This window comes from Excalfactoria chinensis, chromosome 11 (assembly GCF_039878825.1).
Source record: "Excalfactoria chinensis isolate bCotChi1 chromosome 11, bCotChi1.hap2, whole genome shotgun sequence".
Classification (NCBI taxonomy): Eukaryota; Metazoa; Chordata; class Aves; order Galliformes; family Phasianidae; genus Excalfactoria; species Excalfactoria chinensis.
The window spans coordinates 4,715,420-4,736,628 of NC_092835.1; the positions used below are offsets into that span (position 1 = coordinate 4,715,420).

The 21,209-nt window shown below is 41.6% G+C and overlaps 1 long non-coding RNA gene across 1 annotated transcript; it reads left to right on the forward strand.

Moving 5' to 3' along the window:
* The first annotated feature begins 3,463 nt into the window (after positions 1–3,463).
* On the forward strand, positions 3,464–21,003 carry LOC140257464 (uncharacterized). Its single transcript, XR_011905021.1, has 3 exons — positions 3,464–3,579; positions 19,618–19,712; positions 20,968–21,003. It is a non-coding gene; the product is annotated as an uncharacterized lncRNA (long non-coding RNA).
* Positions 21,004–21,209: the final 206 nt, after the last annotated feature.

Sequence of the window (21,209 nt, forward strand, 5' to 3'; positions counted from 1 at the left end):
AAAACCTGCTTGATCGCATAAAGATTCTACTAAGCATTTAATCCTAATTTGCAGGCTGATGCATATTCATTTTATTTAGAAGATTAATTTAGTCATCAAAGGTTAATCTGCCTCGGGTTTGTAATTAGGCAGAGCAGTGACTTTGCGTCTCTGAGCTCACCCAGGCTGGGCCTTCCGAGCGGGCAGGGCTGTAACTGGCACCAGTTTTTAGTCCTAGCAAGCACTTAGAGAAAGCTTAATCTTTGGAGAGTTAATGCTGAGTGCTGAGAGCCCCGAGCAGTTCCAAGATTGAAAATTAAAAGAGAAGTACGGGCAGATGAACAGCCCACTTTGTGAACTTGTGAATGCTGGTTTAATTCATCCCCCGGTATGTTTACTCCAATAAATGTCAGAGGACTAAGCGAGGTTTTTGTAACACTAATGAACAGATCTCACACTGCTTTGCTCTGTGAGTCCTTCCTCCCTTTCAGTATTGCTGATTAGCAGCATGCAGAAGGTTGGAGATGAAAGACTGTGGGGTTTTCCGTTTGAAATCTCAGGCTTTAGCTTTCAGCTGATGATTAGGAGGCATTGTTAGAGGTTATACAACAGAACGTGTAACTGCTTGTCCCTCAGACAATTAAGTCTTTTGTGCTCAAGGTTGACTTCTTTAATGAAAAGTCACTTAAGAAAATGTGGTCCTTGTGGAGAATAAAAACAGTGTTTCCTTTGCAGGTACACCAGGAGACATCTTTAATTACTGTTTATAAAGCTGGCTGTTACTTAAGTTGGAAGAATTATTAGTGGCACCACGGTGTCTTTTGAAGTAAGGAGGAAGGGTTGCTGCTTCTCTGTCATGTCCTCACCTTCCCTCTGTTGAGAGCAGAGTGATATAAGAGGGTGTGCACCGTGCTCTGCCCTGCTGTGGAGATGTCATGAGATAGAGAGGTCCTGCTGTGAGCAGTCTCCAGGGGCTGTGACATCGCTGCTCATCCTTGCCGTGCTGATGGGGCTGTGGCAATGGTCCCTGTTCAGCATAGGGGTCTGGATCACTGTGGGCAGGATGCAGGAGTTTCAGTCTGGTAGGTAGGAGTGGGAAATCGCAGATGAAAACTCTGCAAATTGAGGATCTGTCTTAGAAACAGAGTGTTGTACGCAATGTCAGGCCCATACGTGCTGGAAAATAAATAAAAAATGAAAATCCTAATGCTAGAATTTAGTGAAGTTGGCCAAACTGTTTACATTTCAGTGCAGCCTGGCTTTGGTTGGGTTTGGAATCCAAATTCCATGAGGTTGCTGCCTGTTTCCCTTGCATGGTTCTCACATCACTACAATGATTTGCCAGTTTTCCCCTCCTCTGTATGGTGCAAAGCCTCAGGAGCATCCAAGAAGGGATTTTGGAGACCGTAAACAGTTCTTAATTGAGAACAGCCCCAAATCAAGTTAAGTGCCAACCTGACTATCAAAATATAAATGAAACTTTTCTATTACAGCATTGTATTTTAATTATTATAGGAACAAGTGGCCCAACATGATAAAGCTACTAACATGGCAGTTATTTCCTTGAGAGCTGATAGGTTGATTTTGAGTGGATGGTTACAGCTATGGCTTCTTTCCTGGTTTCTGATGATCTCAGATTGCTTGAGCTGCTTCATCTCGTGCTTGTTATCAAACGCAGATTTCCTGTTCTCAGTTCAAAATGCTGGAGATGTTTTCTTGGAGCTCTGAAGGACGTAAAAGCTGTTTTGGATTGATGATTTTCTAAGGTAGGACCTGTTGCTGGCTGACCTTTACTTGTCACGTTGCTCTTTACAACGAAGATAACCAGCCATGCAGTGAGAATGCAGAATTGCCACTCAGTACCATAACTGGTAAAAAAAAAAGAGTCAGGACTACTAATACTATCTCAGCAGATACTGAAAAACAATGTTAGTTCTGTAGTTCAAGCCTGTCCCTTCTAGCCAAGAGTCTGGAAGTGGAATTAAATGCACATTTCCAAAGATTTCAGATTGCTTCTGCTAACTGTCTTAGTCATCTCATCAACCTGAGCCTGCAGTGTCTTCTCTTGTATCTTAATCTTGAGCTGATCCGTATGAACAGTGGGTAGGTAACTCTAAAATGTGGATCTCGAGCTTCATCTGTCATCTCTGCTGCTGGATCACTGACTTCAGTGAGATTCCAGAGGGGCAAGATTGGCCACCAGAGGATGTGAACTGTGAAGGAGACAAACCTTATCCTCACTGTTTGAGTTGTTTGTGGGAATGAATACCCCAAATATTTAGCAAGCTGTGTAATTTGAGAGGCAGTGCAGGATTATGTATGTGGAGCCATACACACATGTGCATACAATGGCAAGTTCCCATTGTGTATCTAAAAGTATCATCTTTATGCACCATTCATTGAGTTTGTATAGTACTGTCCTGAAAAGTCACCATTTTAAGGCTTTTAGAGCATTCTTAGTGTTCATCCCTTGTGCTTGACAACTGGGAGGCAGGTTTTTGTTGACCTGGATCATCTAGGCTGTAGGTCCCTGGCAGCAGTTTTGCTCTCTCAGGTGAGTTCTGTGACTGCTTGCTGGTATCTTCAAAGGATGAGAAACCAGCACCTCCTTTGGCTGGCAAGGTTTCTCTGCAGCTGAGTGCTTCTATTTTCCAGCAGAAGGGTTTGTGTTTTCTGCCTTTGCCCTTGCCTAAGGGCGAGTTGTCTTTATTACAGCTACCCTATGGGCACAGGAAGTGATATTATATAAGAAATCATTTTGCAACTCTGTTTCTACTAATCATTGCCACTCCTCCTGTAATAACAGACAGATGCAATAAACACGATTCATGTTTCCATTATTTTTCTGCATGTGTTTTCCATTTAATTACAGTATATGAATTTCAGCTCTCATTTTTTCCTTTCTCGCATTCAAAGTTGAATTTGATATCTCTGATTTATAGATAGGCCTGTGAGAAACTGTTTGAAACACTTTACACTCTTCAGTCTGAGTCTCTGCAAATCTCTTAAGTGCTCTGAATATTTTCCAGTTTTGTTTGTAATGCCATATTATCTGGGATACTATTGTAGTAGGATCTGCACAAGAAAGAAGCTTGAGCATGTAAAGAACTTTGCTTAACAACAGAAACAATGCAAACAAACAAAAATCATAACCATTTTCAGAGAACTCTTTTCAACCATTCTACCTCAAAACAAATAGCAGAGGAGTTCACAGAGGAAGAAAAGAGGTGCGCTATTATGAGATGACCCAGGTACCATCTGCTCAGTGGGAAACGTGCCCCCAAATCACTTATGTTGAAGTAGCTTGTTGGGTGCAACTTGTCGGATTCTTTCTTTACCGGTTGTATCTCCGCGTTTGAATTGAGGGTGTCATAAAACTTGAGAAAGTAAATTGTAATGGTTCTTTTGCTAAAGGCTTGCTGGTACAATATCTTAAAATGAATTGTTGGAAGTCTTACTTCCTCCTCTTCCTCTCCTTTCAGGTCAGAAAAATACAGAGTAAGAGCGCTGATTTAGTGGACAAGCTTTGGATTTACACTGGCATCCTGAAGGCAGAATCATCCGCTGTGGATGTAGCAGTACCACCGTAGCTCTCCCCAGGTAACTCAACCCTTACTTTATTTTGAGTGCAGTGTCTGATTTCAACGATTTCTGCAGATCCATCCACTGCAAAAAGGACAGGTTCTTTAAAACTGCGAATGCTGACTTAGGTTGCACAACTGCCCACAAAGGTTGTGAAGGATTGATAGACTCTGCAGAGTAAATAACCGTAAATAAAACAGGCTATTAAAAATCTTTAAATATTGCATTCTGCCATTAAACTGTACTGTTCAGAAGGAGCTGTAGTGCTTGGGAAAAACTGTACATGTTTTTAACAACTGTCCATGTTCATATTGGCACATACTTTAAAATGTACACAAACCTATCTCTATGGTAGGTCTTGGGCCACAAAAACTTTGTTCAGCATTCTCTTAGTATTTTTAATAGTTTAATCAACACAAGGAGACAGGAGGCAGCTAATCATAGGGAGAAATGCTGATTTCAAGGAGCAAAAACATGACAATGTCTTTGAATTTAAAGATTAGGGCTTGTAAAGTTATTTACAACTTACTACACCCACAACCTTTAGTAGCAAATGGTCCAATTTTGGTAAGAGATGTAAGAAATACGTGATGTGTGCACAGAAATTTCTAGATCATATGGGCTTTTAATACCTGGTTGTTCAAGCAGGTGAATAAACACACTTATTTTTGCTGACTACTCACGTAAGTCAGTTCTGACCGGAATTTATTTGCATTAAAACTATTAACACTGACTTTTTTATTTTTGTTTTTATTACCTGCATGTCATATATGGTCTGTAGGTATTTTGGGTTTCTGGGTTGCCTACATTCTGCATATTGAAAGTATTCGGTGTCCTCCAGGACTACTAGAATCTATGGTCTTCTTCTGGCTTCAGTATCTACTATGGATAGAGTTTGTTACTTGAAAGACAAAATGTCTTTGGATAAGAAACTTCAGAGCAGAGACCTTGCTTTCCTGCTTGCCTGTGATGTTATCAAGCAGTAATGCTTGCTAGTAAGTATTAATGTTCAAACATGATCAGGCTGGTGAAATATCTCTTTGACTGCAGAGGAGATCTGGCCGAGCCTCCCTCTGCCTGCCTTTGGATCATGTTGTAGATCCCATTTACACCAGCCAATTTACCTCTGAGTGAGGTGAGCATTTGTGCATGGGGTCATCTGCTTCTCCCACAGCTACTGGGACATATGAGGCATCATCTCAGACTGAAATCTCACCTGCACCTCACAGTAATGCCCTATGAAGATGTCTTGTAGTTGTAAAGCTCTGGAACCTAGTTCTCTGAATCTGTGTCAGCTGAAGGGTTGCTTTGAATTTCACCAGCTTGTTTTATTGCATGCTGGAGAGCCCCCATGTTAAGAAGACTGGTCTTAAGCAATCCTCTTAGTGTTCCTGTGAGAGGAGGTTGTATTTTAAATACATTAATTCAGTCTGTCATCTGTCTCTCATGGGCAACTTTATCAGGCCGCATGTTAAGAGAGTCTTGCAATATCTAAGATGCTCCTTTACAAGCAGCACCATTCACTTTTGGGTTTGCTAATTCACTTCGCCTTGCAAAACTTCTCTGGCACTCTGATTCTGTTTGACTTGTTAGGAGTGAACACAGCCCTGAGTTTTTGGACAGTTGTCAATTTAACCAATTAAAAGAACGTCTTTGGATAGTTATCAGAAGCTGGAGCTGAAAACATGTTTGCAATTGCTGATGACATAGCTGTTTCTATTTGCTGCTCTCTCTTTTAATTCCAGAAAGTGATATTTTTTTTGGCAGTAGATATGAGAAAATATGTCACTGTGTATAATTACAAAATGCTGTTCATTTCTGTCTTGTAACTGTGGGGGGTTAGTTGGTACAATATATTTGGTTCATTCTTGGCTCACTCAGCTGCATGACAAACGCTTAAGTATATTATTAATTATCATGTTAATATTCATTGCCATGTTAATAATATCCACGGTATTGCATAATTCTACATACCTCTAAAGTGATGTTCAAGTGCATATGCAAGCATGAAAAACATTGGGTGATTTCCTAGGAAATCTACTAAGCCTTAACCAAAATCACATTGCATACCTTCTCTAGGAGACCTGTTTGTGGGTTTGTTTTAAGGCTGTAACCCCACCGTGGTTCTTGCTATGAAACAAGAATCCTCCCCGTGAATGGGCTTTGCACAGAGCTGCTTCAAATGGTCCTTGTGCTTTCAGCCAGATTCTAAATACAACTCTGCAGCACTCGCTTGACTTTAATTTCCTAGATTGCATCTGCCACCTCATCACAGTAATTGGACCGTTGAGCACTGAAGAAACTGTGCAGTATTTCTGGTGGCCTGTATTTTTCACTTGATACGTACCAAATATGCGAATAATGGCCCTACAAGGATCGGTGAATTTTTCAGTAGATAGCAAATGGTTTTGCCAGGGAAAATTCTACTAGAAACTGCATATATATGGTATATTTCAAAGTCAGGTTTGCTCTACAGTCCTCTCAAAACATTCATGTAAATGAATTGAATGGGTTTAGCTCTGTTGTCATTGACATTGTCTTGGTTCTAAATGGCAGCACAGCCCTTCCCACACCCCCTGAACCACATGGGGGGTACATGGGGTACACCTGCCCTCCACAATTACGCACAGTATCCTGAGTTACCTCTGGATAGACTGGCTTCATATGCAGCACGGCTGCGTCAGCGCATACAGAAGCAGAGCTGGTAAAGCAGGGACACTGCAGCACGACAGGTCTCTGCTGCTGGCTGTCCCAGTACAGCTGGTCGAGATCTGCTTCCTCAGAGATTGCTTTTTGTTTCTGCAGAAGGTGCATTTTTTCTGTGCTTCAGCTCCCCTTGCTGGGCTAGCACTCATTGGCACTGTCTTTTGTCTGTCAACAGCAGGAACAGTTCTGAGTGTAAATGAAGCCTACCAAGCATTTGTGTGTTGCCTAACCAGTGAGCTCTGCCCTTCTAAAAGAAATCAACACGCTGCTATAATAATAATAATAATAATAACAATAACAATAATAACAGTAGTAATAGTAATAATGTTACTTGCTCAACAGGTTGTGTTCAGAAGCCACCAGGCTTATTTTAGGCTGGCAGACCAACTTGAACACAGCCATTCAGAGGTGTGAAATCGAAATTAAGATATTGATAATATCATCCCAGGATGGATATTTTGAATTTCTTTTTAACCAAAATTAGCATTTTATCTGAAAGTAGTAATGGAAAGAAAATTGCTTGCTCCACGAAGGTATATTGGAGACACACACAGCTGCATTTAGATGTGATGATAGAATAATTGTTTTCCATCAAGCAAACCAAAGAAGAATCCATAATAAAATTTTACAAGTTAGCTGCCACTAAGAATAAACTCAGGAGCACTATATGAAATGAATTGGGTGTTTTAACTGAATCTTCTCTCAGGACAATAACTCTAATGTAGGGCCAGGGTCTGAGGAGGTCACCTGCAGAAAGCCCTCCTGGGGCACTTCAGAGGAGAAAGGAAATATTCTTCTCCCTGTCAGGTTCACTTCATGTCCTAATATGTCTGAGGATGTGTGCTGAAAACATAATACACGGTCACCATTATGAGGGCTGAGATAACAAGAGTCATTAGGAAATCTCTGAGGGTAACAAACTTAACCCTGTATGAACTTAAGGATCATATCCTGCTACTAAAGGGAAGGGTAAATCACATTGATTGTAATTGTGACTGAGCTAAAATGTCACTTACCATTAGAATCAAGGTGGTTTTTGTTTTTTTTTTTTTAGAATTACAGGATTTCTTTAAGAATATGTGAGATTTCACAATGGCCATCTACCAGACATAATCTGTAGTGATCTTTGCAGTGCGAAGACCTGGATTTCCTGCTAGTGAAACATTGGCCGTAGCTGAGACTGTGCATGTGCATGAGTGAGGTGCTGTAATTCAGTGCAGGATCACTAATTAAAATACTGATTGAGAAATCTTTGCGTTTGTCATCACAAATAGTTTCGTATCTCCACGGCTTCTGTTCAGGCCCTTGGGCTATAGCAGGGTGGATGGCAGCTCCCTGTGAGCACAGTGGGTTTGGCTTTCCATGGGACGTGCATTGCTCCCAGGTAGGAACAGTCACAGATCTCAGTGCATCCTCACAGCTGGGAGCGCAGGCCCCATTTTAGCTCCTTCATATGAAACATGGAGACCTCTTTAACTCCACTTGCCCAAATCTCTGCTCTCCATCCTACCACCGTGTCTTCAAGCCTTGAGCCTCATCTCGTGCATGTTTTAGTAGCTCATTTTAACTAGGATGCCTTCAGTATGAGCAATTACAAATTGCATTGATGTTAACAGATCCAGACAGCCCTTGCCAGAAGTCAGCAAGGCCAGGAATTAGCACATTCTTTGCTCTGCAGCCTTTTCTCTTGGTTCCTGTGCCCCATGCCTGGCAGGAGGAAACCAGCCTATCAAAGAGCTGTTAGCATTTGCCTTCCTTGAACTCCTACAAGTTGCTTGGCTAAGCATAGAGTTTTCAATATATTGTTTACTTAAGGGGGGTTAGGTACTAACAAAACACTGTGGAGACACAGACTAACTACAAGGACTACAGATCACTTTTATTACTTTAGCTGTGCTTCTAACTCAGTTCAATTCAGTAAGGCTTTTTGGCTCGATAAACTATAGAAGTCCTTTGTGTTAAAAAAAAAGAAAAGAAAGGGAAGTCCCTTGGGGAACAGGAATGATGGAAGCTGCCTTCTTCACAGCAGATTCAGTCCTTTGTGGCCATCAGCAGCAGCGCCCATCTCTGCATCTCAGCTGGTGTCAGGGTGCTGCTCACAACAAAGTCATCGCCTTTCTCCTGGGACCAGGCAGAACTTTCCTCTCATCAGATTTCTTTTTCTTAGAAACACTTCTCGTTTCCCAGTGATTGAAGGAAATGGCTTCATGGCTTTTTTCTTCTCTTTTCTCTTGGTTTGGCCACTGGACACAATGACATTCACTTTGTAGCATGGCTCAAGCTGCAGTAACAAACTGAAGCAGCACAGAGTCTCTGGGATGCTAATAGACACATACTCTCCAGGGGAGGCAAAATCTGAGTCCCTGTGAGGTAGGAATCCTTGCCTTTGTGGTCTTGTGATGAAATAGGCTGGCTCTTCACTCTGTACAGTAAATCAGGAGTCATTTCCTTGGAATAAAAAGGGGTGGCAAAGAGATAAAAATAGTGACAGGAGAATTACTGCCCATCTCTGTATGGAACACACAGTTGGTTGAATCCCTTAATTGCTCAGGTGGTGCTAAATGTCATGCAAGGAAGCGATTGTTCGGTCTATGGGATGTGGGATAGAGCCGGGTTGTTAATGTGCTGGGGGTGCAGCTGTTTCTCCCTCAGAGTCACCACGCTTTTACTCACCTTTGCTGCCAACGTACTTGTTCACCTTTCTCCATTTGTAACTCTGTTCTGTACCTACACACATTTGCAACTGAGATTCAAATGAGACAGTTTCGTGCATGCAGAGGGAGAAGTACTTTACAGCTCTACCTGTTGTCTGTGTAAGTGCACTGATGCTTGACATGCTCGCAAGAATTCCTTTCTTTCTGTGCCTCTGGTTCTCTTAGTCAGTAAGAAGCAGCACACACATAGTTGGAAGTGCTGAAAAGCAAATATGGACGTGATAAATTAGTTTCCTCCCCCCAGTGTTCTAAATATGGCTCTACTTTGAAATTAAGTGCACTACAGAATATTCAGTTGCAGCACATTGCTGGCATACAGTTTTTAAATTGTTAGTGTTTGGCAGCCCTTGGTTTTTAAATTCCTACTGATCACAAGTAGCTGGCACTAATCAGCTCCAATAGAGTTATGGTACTGTGTACCCTCTTAAATGGCTGGAGTGCAGATAGACATCTAAAACTCCCATTTATAATAGCCACATGCCAGAAACACTTTACTCTGAGCAGGGTTTTTATTTTACTTTTTACGTCTCTCACATTTTACATCTGGTTCAACAGTTCTGAAGGAAACTGCATCTGATGTGATAGCATGAGATCTATATCACACATCTCAAAACCTGCCAGGAATGCAATTCAAATACAGTTTTGGACAGAGTAAAAATGTCTTATTGGTATCAGATGTCTGGGCAGTGAGAAGTTGAGCTGTGTCTCTGCTTGATTTGCTTTAATAGAGGGAAATCATAAGGTGAAATCTTGGTTCTACTAAAACCTTTAAAGCCTTTGCCTTTAGTTTCAGCCATCAGTGTTTCACCTCACAGCCATGAAGTTCAAGCCACGCTGGACAGCCTGATTGGTAAAGTTAAACCTACATATGGCATTTTGCATGGAGCAGCAGTGGTTGGACTTGTTTTCCAGTATGGGAAACTACCTGCTCAACCCCCACTGAGCCAGGTCTGAAAGCTGCAAGCAGTGCCTGTCAGGCAAAGGCTGAGGGACATAACCTTGAGGGCCCATGATAAGCCAGAGCACATGTGAAAGCACCTACCTGGCTTTTGTGCCGGTTGGGTAAGAAACGTCCCCGCACACAGTCAGGGACAAAGACTTGTGTTATTATTGCTGTCGTTATTATTGTTGTTTTATACTCCTGAGCATTAAGGAATGAACCGGGCCCCAGTGAGATGGGTTCTGTGAGCAGATGTAGTTTGGCTCTTGTTGTGAAGCACGCTGCAATGTTGTCTCATTACTTCTGCACCAAACGAAATCAAAAGCTGTCTCAGAATTCAGCGGGAGCTGAGGGCAGGCGGAGGCTCACAGGGAACTCAGCGTGTTGTCAGGATCAGGCCCATAATGTGTAACTCCAGCCTCAAAAAACTCATTTCTTTTGAAGCTCAGTTGAGTGTTACTACGACACATCAGCATGTTGCACCACACAGAGTATATCAAATTTGATGTCCTCTTTCTTTTTTTTTCCTTTTCTTTTTTCCCTGGGAACCTGTAAATATCCTCTGGTAGCAAAACCAGAGAGGAATAAATTCTCTTCGATGTATTTACAAATGTGAGAAGCTTTTCAAGTTGTATTTGCAATTCTCTTTCTTGCAATGACCTCTATTTTCATAATCCTTCATGGAATATCATGGTTTAAAGAGCTTTCTCTCCCTGCTGTTTTTGTTAAAAGGTTTTTGGTGTGATATTTGGAAAGTCAAATTCTGCATTTAAATGTTGTGTTTTCACAGATATAAATGAAAGAGGCCATATTTATCTTTTTTTTTTCCTTCTTTTCCCCTTTTCTGGGAACATCAAGCAATTCCACTCTTCTGCGTATATTGTTAACTAAACCATGAGAGCATACGGCAGCTTTAATAGTAAGGCAATTGTGATTACATCTTGCTAGTAATTGTGTTTATTTCCTCACACATCACCCCAAAGGTAAGCATTAGTTTGGTCTCTGCAGGCACGTGTTAATGGCAGGAAAATCATCTGACAGCGTGGCAGCAAGGAAAATAGCTTAAGTCACTGCAAGTCTTTCATGTCATGGACACTTGCAAAGACTCTGGGCTCTCTGGTTTTTGCTCATATGTGTTTAAAATGTGGATTTGCATCCAAATAATCAACATATTGAGAGAGCTTGGAAGGTGTGGTTGTATGATCTCACACTGGAGAAGACAGTAATGGCACTCAAAGGGATCGATGTGCAAATAGCCAGGGGCCCCATGCTTTGCTGTTCATTCAATGGGCAAAAACACCTCCAGACCTATGGAAAAAGGCAGAGAGATAAAGAATGCCACGTCAGGGAATGGATGGTGAGATTCACATGTGTCCATGTGCAGTCTTATTGGTTTAATTGATTTAATATGTGGAGGACAGTGCTAGTCAGAACAACTAGCAACTAAAGAGATGCATGAGACCTTGTCAATAGTGAGACGTGTGTTCTCACTTACTCCCCACTTACTGGGGAAGGCTGACACCTGTGGGTTACAAGCACCAGAAGAGGAATGAGCCCAGTGCTTTTTGCTGAGTTGTTGGGTTGGGCAGCCAGCATAGCCAAACAAATGCTCCAACCATCAGAACTGGTTCTGCCTTCCAGGCAGCGCAAACAAAGGAACAACATAATAACAGAAGTTGTTTACTGGGTATGTTGCTGCTTTCTACAATGGTAAGGCATTTTCCAGTTTTCTCTGGGGCAATAAAACTCCTGGTGAATGCTGGGCATGCTTCTGGAGTAGTTCTGCTCTACTGTCTTGGTAGACATCCCCATCCTTTAGCTGCTCACAGTATGACACTCATTAAGGCATAAAATGGAATTTGTGAGTATGGCCAAGAACCACCAAAGGACTAAAATCCAGGGTTTTGTGTGATGTTTTTTTCTTAGTTTTGTTTTTGGCTACTTTATAGCATAATTGCATTTAGCATTCCCTATCTTTCAAAGCTCCCATTGAGATGAAACCTTTCAATCCAAGAGCACAGTTGTCCTAAAAGTCACTAACTTCTTTTTTTCTCCATGAAAAGGAGCTTAGCTTTTCCTCCAAGCATTATAAGCAATGGTGTGATTATTATGTGCCATGGCAATGTGAGGAGGAGAGAGCAGAATTAGTCTGGATAAATGAGAAAATAAAGGTACGCGGTTCTGTGTTACGGCACAGAAATGGGGCTTGTCTTCTGGCTGGAACTGAGGTCAAGTTACAACATCTGAACACTGGGTGAGGAAAAGCAGAAGGTTGGACTGGAATTTTGGTCTGTCCTCTGTGACACAATTTAGAGAGTGCTGGGAAATCTGGTTTCAGATCTGTTTCTGGATTTGTATGTGGTGTCTCAGAGAATTATGTTCGCTTCTTCTATTCTGCCATCTGAAGATGTTAATATTTAGAAGGTGATTTATTTATTTATTTATTTTTCTTCATAAAAACAGCAACAACATGGAAAATATTAACAGGAAACATTTAGATGCTGCAGGAAATTACAGCTGTGAAGTGTATCTCATATTATGTTAGCAAAAGACTGAATGAGGCTCTTTCCCATCTGAACTTTTAAATCCATAAAGAAGAGGTGTGTTTCTCAGTATACCTGCTGTTAAGTGGGAAGAAATATGTAAAGAAAAGCATTATGGCATGCTTTGCTGTCAGTGGCCAAAGAATCAGTGGATACCTTTAAAGTTGGCTGAGTTACATTGCTGTTGGGAATGGTGGATGTAGTAAAAGTGGTGTTGCACTTCTGCAGCTGGTGAGGTTCCTGTCCTATCCTGATCCCTGCACTGCAGGCAGTGGTGACAGCAGGACATGTGTGTGTGGCAGGCAGTTCCAGGACCCTGACACAGAACATGGTCTTTAGTGCTGGGACAGCAGGCTTTCAGATAAGCAGACACTCTGGCAGTCTTAGACTTGCAAGTTCAGAGCGAGCAACAAGAGCTGCCCAGACAGACAGGTGAATTAAGGCATGCTGAGCTTTGTTTTGTTAGCTAGCTGGCATGAGCCTAGTCTGGTTAGTTCAATATTAAATTTACACCTTCATAATTTGTAGCCCTCCAGCGTTGCTGTGACTCACACCAGGTGACAGGTGTGCTCTCAGATCCTACCCAGGTTCCTACACGAGGCTTTTTTTCTGACCTGGTTGACCTAGAGAGAACATGGGTGATAGCTGAGCCTTTCCATGAGCTGCTCCCTTCATCCTGGGCAGCAAACTAATGCGCAGAAAAAACAACAAAATAGAATATAACCAAAGCAAAGAGAAAGAGGTAGACAAAAAAAGATGCCTAAAAGCAGAGAGAAGCTTTTGTGCTGGTGTGCCTGCCCCATGTGCTGCATGAGAGCAGGGAATCGACAGGAGGGTGCCCGAGAGCTTCATAGCATTGTGCTGTGAGCTCAGCCACTGCACCAAGGAATTCTGTCCTGGCAGTGCAGGAACTCTCATCAGGATCTGCACTCCCTGTGTATCCACTTTCTACACCCACGGGATGGCATCAATTCTGCATGTGCTCATACTCACAGAACTGCCGTGCTCTGCAGTCTGCAAGGGGTGGATATTCCTGATCTGCCTCAAACTAACAAATCCCCCCGTGCTTAGAAATAAAGCAAACCTCAGAAGGGGGGAAAGTTCCCTCTTTGGAGATGATCAGATGCTATAATATAGTTTCTTTTGAGCCGTATTCTGTTGGGCAGATAGCTATTGATGTGGTCCCCGTTGTCGCTTAGGTATTTGGTTTATTCATTATTTTCATTTATATTGTTTGTGTAAAGCACCTAGAGGCCTGTGATAAGCAAATTTCATCGAATAAAATAAGCCAACTTTAGTAGGTCAATTAGCATTCTCCAAAGATCACACACTTTAGCAGGGAGTTTTGCAGTTTACTGCTGTTGTCCATGGAGAAAATGGAAAGCAAACCCCTCCCCTCTCGTACGGTGTCAAATATCAGCTCTAAATTAGAATGTTACTTATTCTTACTGAAACTGGGAATTCACTATGAGCTGACTAATCACAATGCTGTGCTCTGATTTCACTTCTGGAGATCCTCCAATGAAAACAGCCCTTTTTTACCTACTGGGAAGAAATAGGCAAATACAGTCATGTTTCTAATGTGTTTACACAGTATATCAGCTCTTTCCAGGTTGCTTGCTAAATGCAGCTTAAGAATGTTCTAAGATGCAGGCAGGGAGATTTGTAATGAGACCAATTCAGTGCCTTTCTAGTGTCTGTTGTTTACTTTATGGTTGTAAAATCAATAAAACTTAGGTGCACCAAATAATATAGCTCAGTAATGTAGCGGTGCACACTGATAGAAGTAGTCCGGATGGTGAATTTATCTTAGATTTTAGCATTATGAGCTTCATTCTTTACCAGCTTACACAACTTTTAGCTCTTTCATTGCCTCCTTCCCTTCACTTCCTTGGCTTCCCTAAGGGAGTCCTATGAGATGCTTTTACTTCTGCTTAAGTGTACTTTGGTTCTTTCTTGATGCCACTCTGCTTGAAGCTCTTTCTTCTTTCTGGATATCTTCTGACTATGACTTCTTCGCTATTGAGAGTGCTAACCTCTATTGCAAATTATTTTGAGTACTATATTAAAATATATTAAAATTGTGTCTTTTATCTCTGTTTTCTAAGATCAACCTCCTAAAGTTAGGTATTACCTTTATAATTTGTCATCTAAATAAGTGCTCTGATTTTTGCTCACAGTTTCATTGACTTTTAGTTCTGGGCTTGAGAGGACCTGTTGATGTGTTTCTACTTTGCTAAGTAGGGGTTAAACTTGATGTTGTATTCACCAAGACCGAGCCATATGAGCTGTCTGTCCTCAGAGTAGGAATAAGTCTACTGTTACCATGAGTTGCATTGGTGACATTGGCCTTCCCAAGAATCAGTCTTGGAAACCTCATGTTTTCTTTGGCTAAGATTGTTCTGGTCTGAGGGCGCAGAAGGGTTGTATAAGTGGGCAGAATGGATGGGAGGGAAGAGCAAGGAACTGTAGGATCACTGCTGCCAGCCCTCCTGTGCTCACGATCCAAGATCCTGGGTAACTTCCCATTATATACAAGCTGAGGATGCTTTGTATAAGGACATGGTCAGATTTGCATGCTCATTGTAAGCTCTTGTTTAGAGTAGAAGAATGCATTGAATTAAGGAAAACATTGAATTAAGGAAAACAAGTATTTTAAAGATGTTCAGAACGATTGTATGCATGTGGCAATGTGAAATGCTGTTTTCTCCCAGTAAGGAGCACAAATACCTAGAGCAGTTCTCATCAGATTAGTCATGCAGTGACCGTCTCTTTAACGCAGAACTTTTCCACTGCACTCATGGATGTTTCTTCTTCCTACCTCATTCTTTCACCAGTCATGCCAAAGTTATCACACGCTACATTGCAATCCAAACATTTTGGATTTAGTGAGAATGCATACATTATTTTGATTGGTGATTCCTGTAGACTCTGAAAGCGTGTCCTTTGCTCGTTCCACAGAAATCATTACATACGGCTTGGAAGGTCAGCTTTGTAGGTGGCTTCAGAGCTTAGTGAGTCTCATCAGTACTGAGAACCAAATCAAGCAAAATCAGACACAGAACAACCACCACCAGCCTGACCACATCCAGCTACATCCCACTGCTAATATCAAGTTGATAGACTTTTAGTCCTGGAATGTATAAAGCCCAACCCAAGCCAAAACAAAACTGAGAACCAACTACCCCCCTAAATCTAGTGGGACTTTATCTGTTTTGGATGTTTTTGTTTTTTTTTTTCTTCCTGGGATATAATAAATTAAACATAGTATGAAATGCAAAAAGGTTACATTGAGACATATAATATTTGAAGGTTTAATTCATTTTTCTAGTGTATAAGACACAAGGCTATTAAATTTTTAAAGCAGTGATCTCCTGAAGTCCCTACTTTATGAGGGCTTTCTTCATAAAGATAAATGGTTTCCTTGCCAAATCAAATGCAGATTTGAGACAAATTAAGTTAATGTTCAACGGTACAAGGTAGAATGGATGGGGGAACTGTTTTATTTTGCATTGTAATAACCATATACACCTAAATCAATAGCTGTGAAAAAAAAAAAAGGCAATAATATCACGTAACTGCAGGAAATGAAATATAGTGAGACGAAGGGGGGAGCGGGTTGCAGAATGAAAGGATTTGTATTGGAATAATGACATTTCATTAAAAAGGGAAGGAGTGCTATTGAATATAAGTCCATACCAGTAAATTCTATTTCTTATAATAACACTTGAGATGAGTTAAAGTTGCCCAAGTATTGTGATAAAGCATCTCGCTGGATTCCTTTCTTATATTATGCTGTAATTTTATGTTAAAAGAAAAATTTGAAATGTTAAAGAGGCAGTGCATGTTTTCTAAAGTGCTTTCTATTCCTCCTAATGTTTCATTTAACTTGTATATTATCCTGAGCTCCTGCAGACTGAGCGAGAGGAAGTTTATCAGTTTTGTTCTTCTGTGAGCTTCCATTAAAGAAACAAAACAAAATATGAACTCGACACTGGTGAAAGGTGTTGATTGAGAGTGCTGGGGGTTAAAGCTCTCTTGTTAACCACAGCGCATGCTGGTGAGTAGCACTGCCAGCTAGCAGCAGGGTGAGTCTGAGCTCCCTGTAACACTGAAGGGTCAGATTCTCAGGTGGTGTAAATCAACTGCAGCTACTGAAGAGACAAAAGTTAATGCTTCAGAATGAGCCTGTCTGCAATCCTTTCTTCAAAGTATCTTGGAAAGGAATCCTGGTTCTCCATGGGGTCAAGGGCAAAGATCCCACTGATTTCAGGAGGATAAGGATTTTGCCCTCTTTCTGTGTATTGCCACTGGAGTGTCCTTGAAAGAATCACCATTTAAAATCATGGAATAGAATTTTAGAATCATTTGTGTTGGAAAGGGTGCTTAAAGACCATCTGGTCCAACTCCCTTGCAATGAACAGGGACATCTACAACTCCATCAGGTTGCTCAGAGCCAGGTCCAGTCTGACCTTGAATGTCTCCAGGGACATTCACAAGTGATCATCTGGAACACCACTTGTAGTATTAAGGGGAGTATGGGATTGTAAAGAAAGGGAGATTGACAGTGTCCTAATGCCTTTATTTCAGTTGTACAAGCATGGCTGGAATTTGGATGTCAGACAGCTGCCTCAGAGCTTCTCCCTGCCATTCCTTTACAGCATGCACAGGGCACGTGAAGTGTCCATAATCTCTTTGAGCAGTTTTTGCACTGTCTTCTTTTGCAGACAATGTCATAAAAACGCCATGGCATTTAGCATAGAGCTAGGCCTGTATGTGTGTAATAATGAAGACAGTTTTGGAACTTCACTGTGACTTACTGAGTTGCACACTGGAAGGAAGATTAACAAGAGGAGCCCAAAACCAAGAGAATGCGGTACCTCCTTGTGTCAATCTCATGCCATCGTATCAAGGCTTCTGTTTCTTTTGATGTGTTTCTGGCAATTGCAGAAATCCAGTAATGCTTTATTTGGATTTCCCATACTAATTACGTAAAACGACTTTGGTGAAAAATACACAAAGATTCAGAGAACATTTGGATAAAACTTTGCTCGTTAGAAATTGTGGCACCCTGTCTGCCCATCATAGAAGATACATTTTTGTTCAGAGCCCGTGGCTTAATTTCCTTTGAACAGACATCTGCACGATCCCCTGTGTGCAGTTAAAGGATGAAACTTCTCCCCACATACACAGCTCTGCATTGTTGTTCCCCCAATACAATTTGCATCTCTGTCATTCCTACTTATGCCCTGAGCAACCAACCAAGGAGCCGTCCCTTTATGCTGAGCCAGTGGGGGGCTTGCTTTGAATTATTTTTATACTCATAATGAGCTGTGTACTTCACTTGTTGGTTCATTTGTTTTAATAGGGATGGGTCAAGCTTTCTAAAGCAAATTTCAGACCTCATTCAGTTTGAAGAGACTCATTGCTAAGAGCACTCTAAAATTGCATGTGTCTGTACCTGAGGATGTCTGAATTCCTCAGCCTGCTTCAAAACCTGATCCAAATATGAGCTCACTGAAGCACATCTACTTTTCAGAACTGCATATTGTGAAATCAGTGCCCGTCTGTATCAGCAGGAGTTGGTATCATCATATCGCTGAACGATCCAGGGTTCATCTAGATTCCTATTAATGTATCTCACCTGAGAGCATTGTGGGCTATAGTTTTCATGCAAATGTATTTGTTTGAGCAACATCCTTTATAGCCTTCCTTGGTAAGTCCATCAGCTAGCATGTCGTGAGACTCATGCCACAAGACGTGGGGTGACTGATGGCATCTGAGGAACTGGCTGTCTTTGATTCAGGCCATGATGTATCCCCAGCCTCTCGTGTAATACGCCACTGGGAGATTCATTTCAGAATATACACAACTAACCAACCTCTGGTTTGTGCACCGCTCTCACATTTTCTGGTTCTGTTTCTTCTGGTTGGGACACCTGGCATATGATCCTTTCAAACTGCCTTTTAATTTTACTCCTCATGAAATGAATTATCGATGAGTCCTAAAATCTGAGCCACTCGAAGCAACTGTTGGTGGATTTGTCGTGGATGCTCACTAGTAAAATTCACAAGTTGTGCTGTGCTATAAATTACGTAAGTCAACTGGAGAACAGAAACAGTGCCGCGTGGTTTGTCCAAATAATAAGCACAGACTTAATGGTAAATATTCACCCTGAACTTTCCAAGAACATCTTGTAGCATAAAGAAATTTACTGCAGGAATTCTCAGGAAGTGATTTTAGGTAATGGGTAAATGTAAGAATTTCACTGTGTTGCAGGAGCAGTAAAAAAAGCAAACAAAAAAAAAGATGAAATATATTGAATAAAGATTTTATTGTGAGTTATTTGCTCAGCTCTGTAGCAGCATCCATTTTTTCCCCCTATATAAAAATAATGAAGTCAATAAATGTGTTTAGGTGACCTCAGAGACTTAGAAAAAGGATGTTATGAGATGGGTGAATGCTGGATACAGTATTTCATTCAGATGCTGAACAGCTGTTGCAGTAGACAATGCTGGCATCCTGTTTTTCACTGTTAATGCTAACTGAAATTGCTTTTTGATTGTGTGTATATTGTGTCGTAGTGTGGGAATGTGAAAAAGGCTCCTAACTTGCCTGTCCTGTCTCACCTGTCTGTGCAGCTTTCTGTGTAATTAGAAATGGTGAGCCAAGAAGCTTGGTGGGCAGCATGAGGGCCTGCATACAGCTTTGCCTAGATGCTGCTGATAAGGAGCTGCATTTGGCTACAGCCTCTTTCTGGAGCCCATTGGGCAGATCAGTTGGCCTAGTGCAGATAGCTGGGTACAATTTCCTTGTTCCCATGCACAAATAAAGTAAGGGGGTGACCCCTTGTGCTTTCCAGGGATATGTTCCTCCTAGGAGGTACCTGCCTTGGAACCTGTCTGGTCCAAAGTGCTGTGTGCACAGAAATTCAAAATGTATTTTACAAGAAGATGAACAAATTAGCACTTTAGGACTAATTCTTACACAGATTTAACACTTACAGCAGTTGTGCGTTTCTCCTTTGCAGGACGATGAAAACCAGAGGAATTTTGTGTTGACAATTAACAACATGAAGGCAGTTCTGTGTTGGCTTGACTGCATCTTCTCTCCATTTTCTCTGAGTTCAGTATTTATTTTCTTTCCAATCCAGCAGCTTTCCAAGCAGAGGGGCAAACCTTGTCAACTGCTGAACAACCTCCTTTGTCAACTGAGTGAGAGCGTGCGATTCGCCCTGGAGCATCTTTTGTAAGTAATTAGTGCAAATCAGTCAATAGATCTGTGTTAGCAGCACCTTAAAAATTGCACTAGTTTGGAAAATGTTGCAGTCTATTATATGTTATCTCTTTTAAGTGCCATTGGTTTAAACTGTGAGAAAACTAACCCTTTTTGAAAACAGATCAGTAATACTTTCGATACGGATGGCTTTATGCATTGATGCAGCAGACTGCTGACATGATGGGTGCCTAAAGCCTTGCTCTTATTACATATAGAAGTACTTTAGAGGTATTTCCCCATTAACTACTCACACTGAAAATGGAAGGATATGGAATGATCCATTTGACTTGCCAACTCTGTGAGATGTTCCAGCAGCTCCACAGATTTTCTTCACACATATCCTCTCTTTTGCTGAGCTACAGCAACCCACATGGCAAGCCAAATGGAGGGGCTCTGATCTTATTATGAGGTGAGAGGGGAAGGGTTGAGCTGTATAGATGTGTTGGCTACCGGGGAGGTTGCTTGGGATTGAGGGATCTGTGAGTCCAAAGACCAGCTCAAATGTCTGCTTTGGCATTTCAGGGTCACTCATGGCTGTCAGACTCCACTGGCTCTTCATCTTCTGGTGGTGCAATTCCTTCATCTGCAAAGTACAGACACTGAATTGCTCCAGCCAGCTTTTTGCCCCTCATTGAATGCTTGCTAATGGGGTCCAGTCTTTTCTTCTTTTTTAATGGAGAGAGATATCATTTGAGTCTCTGTCAGATTTTGTGGTTTTGCAACTTCATGGTTCTGCTTTTCAAAGCAATCTGCCTTTCTGACCCTGGGGAGATGAACTCCAGTGAGTCTGCTGCCATGAGGAGCGCTCTCAGAAGCACATCTAGAGGCCTCCACTCCTTCACATTCACATACCAGGGCCCACTTGTTTGTTGCTTGTATGAATAATTAAAAAAGAGTTTTCAGTAGTTTTGATTAAATTTTCTAAGCAGAAAATAGGCTCAGGTCCTGAATTGAACCTGTTTGATAATGGTGACCACTGTATGTCCCTCACTCCGCGATGAGCCTGGCCTGCCTTTTTAGCTGTGCGTAGAACACAAGCTGCGTAGAGGACTAAAATGCAGTTTTTTAGGGTGTTTTAGTTTGTTGTTTTTTGTTTGTTTGTTTGTTTGTTTTAAGAACTGTAACTAAGCAATCATAACAAGCCTTTAAATAAATACAGCTTGCATTTATATTTTAACATGCACTTCTGGTGTGTTAGTTTAATTCTTTTTTACCCCATCTGCAGCAGCCATTCTGAATTCTGCCACTGCCATGACAGGAGCCCTTGGACTCGAGCTGCTGTGGTGCCTGGAGACATCACCAGGATGGGAGAGGTGGGTTGAAACTGAACAGCCAACCGGTTAGTGAGATGCAGTGTTCTACCCCACTCAGATCCAGATCTTGTGAAGCAATTAAAACTTAATTCTCCTCAGAAATGGCGTACGTTCATCTCAGCTGTATAAAGTTCAGCGTTCCCTAGAGACAGAG